This window comes from Cibotium barometz, chromosome 15 (genome assembly GCF_041138505.1).
Source record: "Cibotium barometz isolate CiBa-2024 chromosome 15, ASM4113850v1, whole genome shotgun sequence".
NCBI lineage: Eukaryota > Viridiplantae > Streptophyta > Polypodiopsida > Cyatheales > Cibotiaceae > Cibotium > Cibotium barometz.
The window spans coordinates 2441115-2452515 of NC_141060.1; the positions used below are offsets into that span (position 1 = coordinate 2441115).

The 11401-nt window shown below is 46.3% G+C and overlaps 1 pseudogene; it reads left to right on the forward strand.

The window, feature by feature from the left end:
* Positions 1–5059: 5059 nt before the first annotated feature.
* Positions 5060–6001, forward strand: LOC147630847 (uncharacterized; annotated as a pseudogene).
* Positions 6002–11401: the final 5400 nt, after the last annotated feature.

Genomic DNA, 11401 nt, shown 5'->3' on the forward strand with positions numbered 1-11401 from the left:
TGTGGGGGATTTACAGATTATATGAGCAAGTGGTGTTTGGACGAGTTAGATGCCCAGGGGGACTATCAGATATGATTGCCAGCACCATTGGTGTGTGAAGACCTAAACAGGGTTAGGGTTAGGGTTTACAGAAAGAAAACAATCATTGAAAAATCTACATCAGTCGTGTTCACTCCCTGCTGGTTTTCTGAAAAATCACCAGCCCAATCTGAATCACTGTAAGCATGTAACTGCATGTCACCCCCCTCAGGATAAAGCAACCCAAGAGACAAGGTACCCTGCAAATAACGGAATACACGCTTCACAGCTTGCCAATGTGACAACCGTGGGCTGTGCATGAATCTGCTCAACTGAGAGACTGCATACTGAATATCTGGCCTTGTATTACACAAGTATATGAGGCACCCAACAGCCTGAGCATATGTAGTGGCATCAAAGGAAACACTCTCATCTTGTAGTGACAGTTTCATCCCAGGCTCCATAGGAGTACTAATAGGCTTGCAATCCTGAAATTTAAACTTCTCCAGAAGTTTAGCAACATAACGTGATTGCAACAACCCAATGCCTCTGTTATCCTGCACAAACTGTATGCCCAAATAGTAATGTACAAGGCCCAAGTCAGACATGTCAAATGTCTGTTGCAGTATCTCTTTAAATGCTGCAATTTTGTCATCATTTGATCCCATGAGCAAGAGATCATCCACATAAAGACTGATGACCAGCAGATCTGTCTCTTCTTTCTTCACATACAAAGTGGTCTCTGATGGACTGTTCACAAATCCCTGAGTGAGTAGAAAAGCATCTATTTTTGCATACCAAGCTCGTGGAGCTTGTTTCAAACCATACAAGGCCTTTTTCAGCCTGCATACTTTCCCATGTTCTGCAAATCCCATGGGCTGAAATACATAAACTTCCTCCTCGAGGTCCCCATGTAGGAATGCAGTCTTTATGTCCAACTGGTGAACAACCCAACCACGATGTGCAGCCAATGCAATGACACACCTAAGTGTCGACATACGGGATGTAGGAGCAAATGTCTCCTCATAATCAATGCCCTTCTTCTGTGCATAGCCCTTTGCAACTAGACGGGCTTTGTACCTGTCAATGGATCCATCTGCGTGTCTTTTCAACTTGTAGACCCATTTAGTACCAATGGCTTTCTTGCCTTTGGGCAGATCAACCAAATCCCATGTTTGATTCTTTTTAATAGAATCAATCTCATCCTGCATGGCTTTGTTCCAATGCACATTATCTCGTGCATCCACAAATGAATCAGGCTCATCATCATCCTGTAAACTGGCTGCCATAACCAGATTCAAATCCATGATGTGTGCATGCTCATTGGTCCTTGTCTCCCTACGAGTACGACCAGCAAGAGGACCCTCTAAATGGCTGTCCTGTAGTGTCCTCAAATACCATCTAGGTATATGTCTGACCTGTGGTGCCTGCTGTCCCATATTTGGTTCAGCTTCTGGCTCATTTGGCTGCTGAATTTCTGCACCACCTACATCATTTGCTGGCTGTCCAGTACCCTCATGAGTTGGATCACCAACTGTGGAATGAAACTCCATGGGTAGAAGACCTTCAAATACATCATTTTCAGCCTGATTTTTCTCATAACCAGCCATGGATAATTCTGATTTTTCATCAAAAATCACATCCCGACTGATAAATATCTTCCTGGATAGTGGGTCATATAACCTGTAGCCCTTGCTCTCACGGCTATACCCAACAAAAATGCATTTTGTGGCTTTATCATCAAGCTTCCTCCTCAACTCTTTGGGTATGTGTGCATATGCAAGGCACCCAAAGATACGAAAATGCGATACAGAAGGCTTGCGGCCATGCCAAGCCTCAAAAGGAGTAATAGAAACCAATGCCTTTGTGGGACATCGATTCAAAATATGACAAGCACACATTACTGCTTCCACCCAAAAGATATGTGGTAGTCTTTTTGCCTTTAGCATACATCTGGCCAAAAATGCATCATATACCTGTGATTTCTGTGTCAAAGGATAGACCCAGCATATACGAGAGAAGTCATCAATAAATGTTGCAAAATAAAAGCAACCACCTAATGACTTCGTCTGCATGGGACCACAAAGATCACTGTGTATAAGTTGCAACTTTGCAGTTGCTCTTAGAGCCTGATCACGTGGGAAGGAAAACCTGTGCATTTTTCCCAAAATACATCCTTCACAAATGTGATCTGGAGGCTTCTCCATGAGAGGTAGATCTGTAAACATATTATGTCGCTGCATAAGCATAAGACTACCAAAATTTACATGCCCCATGCGAGCATGCCATAACTCCGCATCAACCATAGCTGGAGTAAGAGTGAATGCATGATAAGCAGACTGATCCACTGGCTGAAATGCATCCAATTCATAAAGTCCATGACATAATGTACCAGTAAGCATCAAGGTCAAGGCATTTGCTTTGTCTCTGACCATGCATTTATCATCATCAAAATGGACTTGCATTCCACAATGTGCTAAAGAAGAAATGGACAACAAATTCTTCTTTATCCCTGGTACATATAAGGCATCTGTAAGGCGGAGAATGGAGCCATCAATGGCTGTAAGCTGAATCTCCCCAATGCCACACACTGGATATGAAGCATTGTTGGCACACTGAACAGTTTTGCCAACAGGGGCAGGGTTAACATGACTAAACAAATCCCTGCGAGATGTGATATGCTTTGAGGCACCACTATCAAAATACCAAGTACATGCATGCTCTGTCATACTGAGTGCCTGTGAAGACCAAGAGGCATCATAGCTGCATGTATAGAAACAGTAATCTCTGTCCTCAACAAAAGAAGCAGTCTCTGGAGGAGCTTTAGGAGCATCATTAACAGACATCCCAGCTTCCTTTGCCTTCTCTTTGGCAATCCTCTTCCTACATTCCGTGATGTAGTGACCTGGCTTCTTACAGTAATGACATTTTCCCTTCTTCTTGGGCTGTCCATCACTTTTCTTGGTATCCTGTGAAGAACCACCATCACCTGAATTTTGATTTGCACTCTTTGGCTGAGATTTCCCTTTGCCCTTTTGACCTGTAGTAAATGCTTGTTCAGCATTTGTGTTCATATTCATATTCTTCCTCATTTGCTCCTCTTGTAGTAAGAGAGCAACAAGTTCCTGATACTTGAGGGGTTCAACAGCATTCCTCATGCTGAGGTTCAAAGAGGTATGGAAAGCCAAGTAAGATCTTGGCAAAGAGTGCAAAATGGTGGACACAAGCTGTGTCTCAGGAATAATCTCATCCACATTGATGAGTTGCTCTCTCAAATCCTGCAGCTTGTTTAAGTGGCTCGACATATCATCTCCTTCATTCATTTTCTGATTTTCCAGCTCTCTTTTCAAAAATGAGATCCTAGCCTCATTACGAGCAGCATACATCTGCTCCAAAGTCACCCATGCATTCTGTGAAGTGCCAGCTGAACGAATATGAGGTATAATGGACCTCTGAACTGACAATGCAATGAGTGACAATGCTTGTGCATCCCTGGCATCCCATGTCTTTTGAGCATTTGTTCTCTGAACAGGCAATGGCTGTCCTGGAGCCTGTACCTGTTGTCCTCGTCCACGAGCACCCCCTTGGGGAGGAGTCTCTGGAGCCAATGGACCTGGACGTGGTTCATCACCACTAACAAAATCCCAACGACCTTTTGCCACAAGCACATTTTTCAGCATAAAACTCCACAAGGAGTAGTTCGTGCCATCCAATTTGTCTTCCTTAGACAAATATGTGAATACATCACTTTGCTGTTGATTTGCCATTATGCTTTACGCACAATGTTGTACCTGTTTACCAAAAAACCCAAAAGCAAAAACCCTGATAACAACTGTACTCCACTGAATACAGTTCACCCAAATCTGCCTGCACTCTCAATCCTCTGAATGTGCAGCTTAATGCACCAATGACTGAGTAGAGCAGAAAATGGCGTACACAATGCCAAAATGCCCCAAAAATGCCCAAATTGGCTGCACCCAAACTGTGCTAAAAACCTGTATATTTTTCTTGCTAGAAAAACTGCCTGTTGTGCCTGTATATTTTTCACAGAGAAAAATAAAAATGCCCAAAACTCAAAACCTGTAATGCTTACCAGCTGAGATAAGAGATGATGAATGTACTCGTAGACTGTTGTACTGTGCAGGTACTTTTCGAAACCAGTCTTCTGTAAGCAAGCAGGTACTGTACGGAGTCTGAGGCGACCACAGTACTGCAGGTTCAGTCAGCGCTTCAAGTGTATGGCTGCGCAAGTGACAGTAGGCACTGTCGTGTCTGAAGGCGGCGACTTGTAGTATTGTTAGCGCTGAAGGCTTAAGCGTACGGTGGCTTGTACACTTGCGCTGTACACGTGCGCTTAAGTTATAGGTGGCGTAGGCTATAACTGACGGCGCAGTACCCGACTGAAGGCGACCAGGTACGGGCAGCAGGCTCAGAGTAGATCTGACGGCGCACAAGTGTACGGGCTGAAGGCCAACAGGAGGCGACTAGACTCGGGCAAGTGGCGCTCACGTACAGCAGAAGGCGGCGCAGGCTTGGTGTACGGGCAGCATATGCTGAAGCCGGCGCTGATTCAATGTTCGTAGACTGTACGGGCAGAAGCAGCAAATGTACGGGTGTTGAGCAAAGCTTCAAAAGCTCTGATACCAATTGAAGACCTAAACAGGGTTAGGGTTAGGGTTTACAAAAAGAAAACAATCATTGAAAAATCTACATCAGTCGTGTTCACTCCCTGCTGGTTTTCTATGCTTGTTTTCTTTCTGTAAACCCTAACCCTAACCCTGTTTAGGTCTTCAGTGTGAAGCAGGGCTGCCCTCTCTCCCCGACACTCTTTGGCTTATACATCTACGAGGTAGCAGACTACATCATACACAGAGGAGGCTCTGGGATTGACATCTCAGGTACGACTGTACACATTCTATTATATGCTGATGATATCATTCTTGTGTCGGATACTCGGACAGGACTACAAAGGCATCTACAGGCCCTGGATACTTTCTGTGCGGAGCGAGGACTCATAGTGAACCTTGGGAAAACCAAGGTTATGGTCTTTCATACATCAGTAGCAGTCAGATGCCAGACTATCCTTACACTAGCCCGGGGATAGGTAGAGGTGGTGGGCTCATATGTATACCTTGGGGTCACATTTACCAGCTCATCAGGGAGATTCTCTATGGCACAAGCAGCCAGAGAAGACAGAGTGACACGAGGGTACGCAGCACTAGCAATTTTGGAACGCCATTGTCACCAGGCACACTTCCAGGAGCCCCGTACTAAGGGGTGGCTATTTGATACACTAGTTACTCCAGCATTGATGTATGCAGCAGCAGTATGGGCACCAGGTTTGGCTACATCCTCATGGACACAGATACAGCGCCCTCAGATTTTGATGCTCTCACGGATGATCCGCAACAAACCTTCAGTACCACATGATATCCTTCGAGCGGAGTTTGCTGTACCACCTATGTTAGTAGAGTCCATGTTCCAGACTATATCTTTTATACACAGGATGCGGGAGCTCCCACCAAATCGGGTATCTCGGGCTGCTTTTGAGGCATCTAGACAGCTTGCTGAGGAGGGACATACCTGGTCATGGTACTCCCAAGTGGTACAGTGGATATCATCACACAGGATTGATATTGACAGATTACCACCCTTACAGTATGACCTAGCTGCACCACACAGACACCTCTCTCAGACAGAGAGGAACAGAGTCATGAGACATGACATTTGGCAGGGCCACATACAGGAGACTTGGCTATCTCCCAATCAGCCACTCCCGACGAAGATGCTCTACTACAGAGACCACTTCTTGAGCACCTCCACAGACGGCTTCATCCAGGGACCACGATACTTGGAGGTCCACTTATCACATGGAGCCAGAGTAGCCATTGGGCGACTAAGGGTCTCATCACACCAACTAGAGATCGAGACTGGGAGAGCAGTACTCATCCCTCGAGCAAAGTGCATTTGCAGATTATGCTAGACGGGGGTAGAGACAGAGGAGCATTTTGTTTGCCACCAGTGTGGTGCTTTGTAGGAGATCAGGGCATGCTATCCTGAGGTTTTTAGAGGGACCACATCACTTAGACAGATCTGGGAGAGATCGGACCAGAGACAGCTAGGCAGACTACTACTAGCACTACAGAGACACAGGGAGATCTTACTTCAGACACCCGCACATCATAGCGGAGGAGGACAGTCCAGTACTCCATCCACACCCTCTCGTTTGTACACCACTATTGAGTCCCCTATGGTCGTGTTGTCATACTTGTACATTTTATTCTCACTCCACATTTTCCTCTTGATGACTGGAGGAACATCATTGTACTACTTGTTTGTCTCATAGGCCAATTTTGGCCTTTTGCAGACGTTAATATATATTTCTCTCTCTCTCTCTCTCTCTCTCTCTCTCTCTCTCTCTCTCTCTCATAGTCCATTGGCTGTGGGAAGTTCTACAAAAAGTCATGGCCAAGACCGGGTTTAAAGAGGAGCTCGTGAAGGTGGAGGACAAGCTCGGCACAATTATCAAAGAAAACAAGAAGATGGTCAATTCTTCCGTTACCGCAATCATAAACCGCCGCTCCAAACTCGAGAAGGGATTTGACAAAATCCAAGAGCTCGAAGAGAGATCTTCCAAGCAAGAGGCTGAGATTTCAGCCTTAAAGGAGGAACTAGTGGAGGCCAAATTGCATGCTAAAAGTCAAGCAGCTGAAATCTCAGCCCTCAAAAAGGAGTTGGAAGCCACTTCAAAAAGCAAGCTTGAGGATGGAAAATTTCAGCCCTCCTTTATTGAAGAGCTGAATACCATCAAGGAACAAATGAGGATCATTTGAGAGGAGGAGGAGCAACATAAAGAGAAGACATCTTCATGGGTGGAGGTGATCACAAAGACAAAAGAAGATGGACGAGGCGGAGAAATGGATCGAGGTCGCCAAGAAAGGGAAAGGTAAAGAATCGCCACCCATCCCCACTCCCACCATCATCAACATGACCCTTGAAGAGGAGCAAAGGAGGAAGACCCGGGCCTTACATGTACGAGTGTCCGGTCTAAAAGACCGTGATGATGCGGAAGGGGAAACCAAGGAGCTCTTCTCTATGATGGGCATTGAAGCCACGCACACAAAGGCATGGAGAGTGGGAAAGAAGAGAGAAGGTAGTGGCGAATCTTCTAAGGAGAGAGCACTTATCATTCGTTTCCCCTCCATGGAAGCGAAGAAGGACTTCTTGAAGAGACGTCCTACACTCAAGAAGACGGGAATATTTCTTGGAGATGACCTCACAGTCTCGCAACTTGCCCACATGAAAGAAGTTATACCAGAGATAAGGGCAGCCCGAGAGAAAGGGAAAGTGGCCTTCTATAGAGATGGTAGAGTGGTGATTATGGAGAGGCGCTCTTCATGACGGCGCGAGACCTATGGGACTACACTCAAAGTTGCTACTTGGAATTGTAATGAATCTCTACGTCTTGGTGTAGGGGCTTTTGAGGATAGTTTCACTGGGAGGGACATCATCTTCTACTGTGAGACGCATCAGGCTCCTGGACAGTCCATGCCACATGTTAGTGGATACCGATGGGAGACAGCTTGTAGAAGGAGACTAGACTCTCACAGGATTAGGAACATACAGTGTATGGGCGGTATTTGATAGACATGGGGACTGCACATGGATTGGCCATCCTGAATAGCCTGCAGAGATTCCCGACATCGGGCGGTTTCACTAGCTTTCCACATAGGCATGGTGCTAGTACAGTGGACTATGTTATGGCTCAGCCCAATCTCATTCCCTCTTTTCAGGATTTTATGGTAGGCACTAGGCCGGTTGGAATAGCAGTGGATCATGCTATCTTGTCCTTCACTCTCACATTTCAGTTCAGCACAGCTCCATTGGGACAGGTCTCCACACACACTCGTTATACCTTTACGAGGGAGACTGACACCATGTACACGGATGAGATATACAGACGCTTATGTGCCGAGGAGCCGGGACGGCCATTAGATGAGCTCACTTAGATATTGATAGAGACACTTCATGCTGCAGCATCAAAGGCATATCCCCATAGTCAGCCTACACGGAGACGATCTGGGAACATGCCCCATAACAGTTGGTATGATGAGGAGTGCAGAGAGATGAGGATCAGATTACAGAGAGAGGTGCTCATGGGTGTTACCACTCACAGACAGTCACGGATTACCTTCCGGCACCTAGTGCGACGGAAGAAGAGGGCTTATCTTGCTCAATTAGAGAGGGATTTGTATCAGTTATTTATGAGTCAGGACTCAGGCGAGACATGGAGACTATTCCATGAGCATTCACCATCACCAGCCATTACCTCCACAGAGATTTGGGGTGAGTATGCAGCATCCCTGTACACAACAGCAAGACACCGCCCCTGTGCCAGACCCATCGGAGCCATGCCCAGAGACATGTGCTTTCTTTACTGTTGAGATTGTAAGGAAAGCTATTGACAGGATGAGGACTGGGAGAGCATATGATCATGATGGTTTGGTAGCAGACCACTTTATTCATGCCAGAGATATGCTTGCAGAGCTTATTGCTATGAAGTTTAACCGAGCCATGTGTGAGGGTTTTCTTGAGACTTGGAATATGTCCACGATTGTGCCTATCTTCAAGTCAGGGGATCCCATGCTTCCTGGGAATTATCGTACCATCATGATTGGTCACACATTTTATATGCATCTATTCTTGAGCAGGAGTTGAGTAGATGGGCAGAGAGAGAGGGCATACGTGCATCAGGGCAAGCAGGGTTCAGGAGAGGTTTCTCCACTCTCGACCATATCTTGACACTCAGAGCTATTATTGAGGAGGGTAGATTATATGGCAGGAGGATTTATTGTTGCTTTGTGGATTTCCGCAAAGCTTTTGACACAGTACCGAGAGCCAGACTGATGCGCAGACTACAGGATATGGGAGTGCCCACAGAGCTGATTTGGGGAATCATGGCTTTATACAGGACAGTTGTGGGGTAGGTACGTACTACTCAGGGTATATCTGAGATGGTTCACTCCACTATTGGGGTGAAACAGGGCTGCCCCCTTTCTCCCACCTTATTTGGGATGTACGTGGATGAGGTTTCAGACTATGTAGAGCGGGAGGGTGACAGAGGAGCACAGCTAGCAAGGACATGGATTCCGCTGTTATTGTATGCTGATGATATTGTGCTGATCTCATATTCTCCAGAGGGGATGCAGCGTCATTTGGATGCATTGCACATGTTTGCACAGGACAGTGGATTGTCTGTTAACCTTGGTAAAACCAAGGTGATGGTGTTTAACACCACAGCACAGTGGGTTAGGAGGTCAGTACCCACCTTTACATATGGTCAGGAGACACTGGAGTATACAGATGCATATACTTACCTTGGTGTGGTTTTTAGTGGCCCACTATTTTCCTTGAGGAGAGCAGCGGAGACCAAATTGACCATGCAGCATTGGGGAGACTAGAGAGGATGTGTTCGCAGGTTCAATTTCAGGAACCTCGAACAAAGCTCTGGCTCTTTGACACTTTGGTCACTTCAACCATGCTGTATGGAGTGGAGATATGGGGACCCTCAGTGGATCACCACAGCCGAGCTGGTAGCACTGATGGATGGAGACGTATGGAGAGGTCCTTGGTTTCTATGATTTCCCGGATGATTAGGGCCAAGGCCTCCGTACCACATGATATTATCCGTGCAGAGATGGTTGCCCCCCCATTGGTAGTAGAGGCACTCACTCGATCAGTCTCCTTTATACATAGCACTTGGGCTCTCCCTAGAGACAGATATGCTCGCTTAGCCCTAGCCCTAGAGTCTTCACGACAGTTGGCATCACAAGGAGACCGATCATGTTGGTATGCACAGATGACAGCTTGGTTCCAGCTGCATGGCTTTAGTATGGACAGGCTACCTCCATTTTAGTACTCCCTGGATGCACCCTCCCTCTCTCTCACACGGGCAGAGATTACCAGACTTATCAGGCAAGACTTGATTCAGCTGGACGCTTAGGAGGACATGGATACAGCCGACACACGAGCTTGGTACGAAGATGGCTTTCTATAGAGATCATCTTCTCCAGCTCACATAGGATGGGTTTGTGATTAGACCCAGCTACATGGATACTCATCTTTCTCATGGGGTACGGTGTGTTATTGGTCAGATACGCACATCCTCACACCAGCTAGAGATTGAGACCGGCAGATTCAGAGGAGTACCAGCTGAGGCCAGGATTTGTCAGCTGTGCCAGATGGAGCCAGAGACAAAGTTATATTACATATGTCACTGTCCAGTATATTATGAGATACGAGGCCGTTTTCACTGCCTGTTTAGAGAGGGTTTCGGACCACTTTCTAGAGTCATGAGATACCAGGATCAGAGATGCCTCGGATTATACTTGCTGGAGCTTCGTAGACATAGAGAGGGTCTCTTGAGAGGGAGGGAAACAGAGAGGGAGAGACACCTACATAGGCAGATTACAGACTTCTTTCAACCAGAGATTGAGCAGTCAGGCCAGCAGGCATTGCAGCTAGCCCCAGAGTATAGCCGCACCAGAGGTACACTGATTGATCGGGCTATAGAGCTGGGGCGGTCCAGGCACCCCAAGATGAGAGGCCCATCTCGACACCCGCGGAGACTACAACAGAGGATCAGGACCATACTAGCACGGCATGGGAGATGTCCAGTCAGAGTACTCACCATGGAGGACATTGAGGATATCCGCCATCGACCGATGAGAGAAATCTTTGGATAGTGATGTGTATGATGCTTACCTTTGTTGCTGGAGTTTTCCTCCCAGATGTTATCCATTAGGAGCTCCTAGTACCGTACTTTTCCTCATAGTTGTTTCAGTTTCAGTAAGATGTTTAGTTGTTTTTAGCTTTTCTTACACAGACATTGTATCAGATACACCAATTGTTGTAACCTTTTTGGTCTCATAGGTCATTTTGGCCTTCTGAAGACGTTAATATATCATTTCATTTCTCTCTCTCTCTCTCTCTCTCTCTCTCTCTCTCTCTCTCTCTCTCTCCAAGCAGGTAAGGGCTTGCACCTCATGGGGGTGGGGTTCGTGAAGAGCAACCTCTCAAACAGTCCAGCAGTTTGACATGGCTAGCAAGAAAACCTTCTCCGAAACCCTTATCTCCCCTCCTACCAAACCCAATGAAAAACCATCACCATGGGGGCGGTACCTCTTGAGCATGATTCAACATCTTTAGCAAACAAATTCAGCCTTGCAAAATGAACTACATCAGACAAAACAACATCTTTCAACCCTGGAGAAACAGATTAAGGAACAACAACACGAAAAAGAAAACAGGGAGGAAATCACAGAGGTAAATTTGATCCACAGCCTAAAGAAATTCTCATTAAAGAAGTAATATCACAAATTAA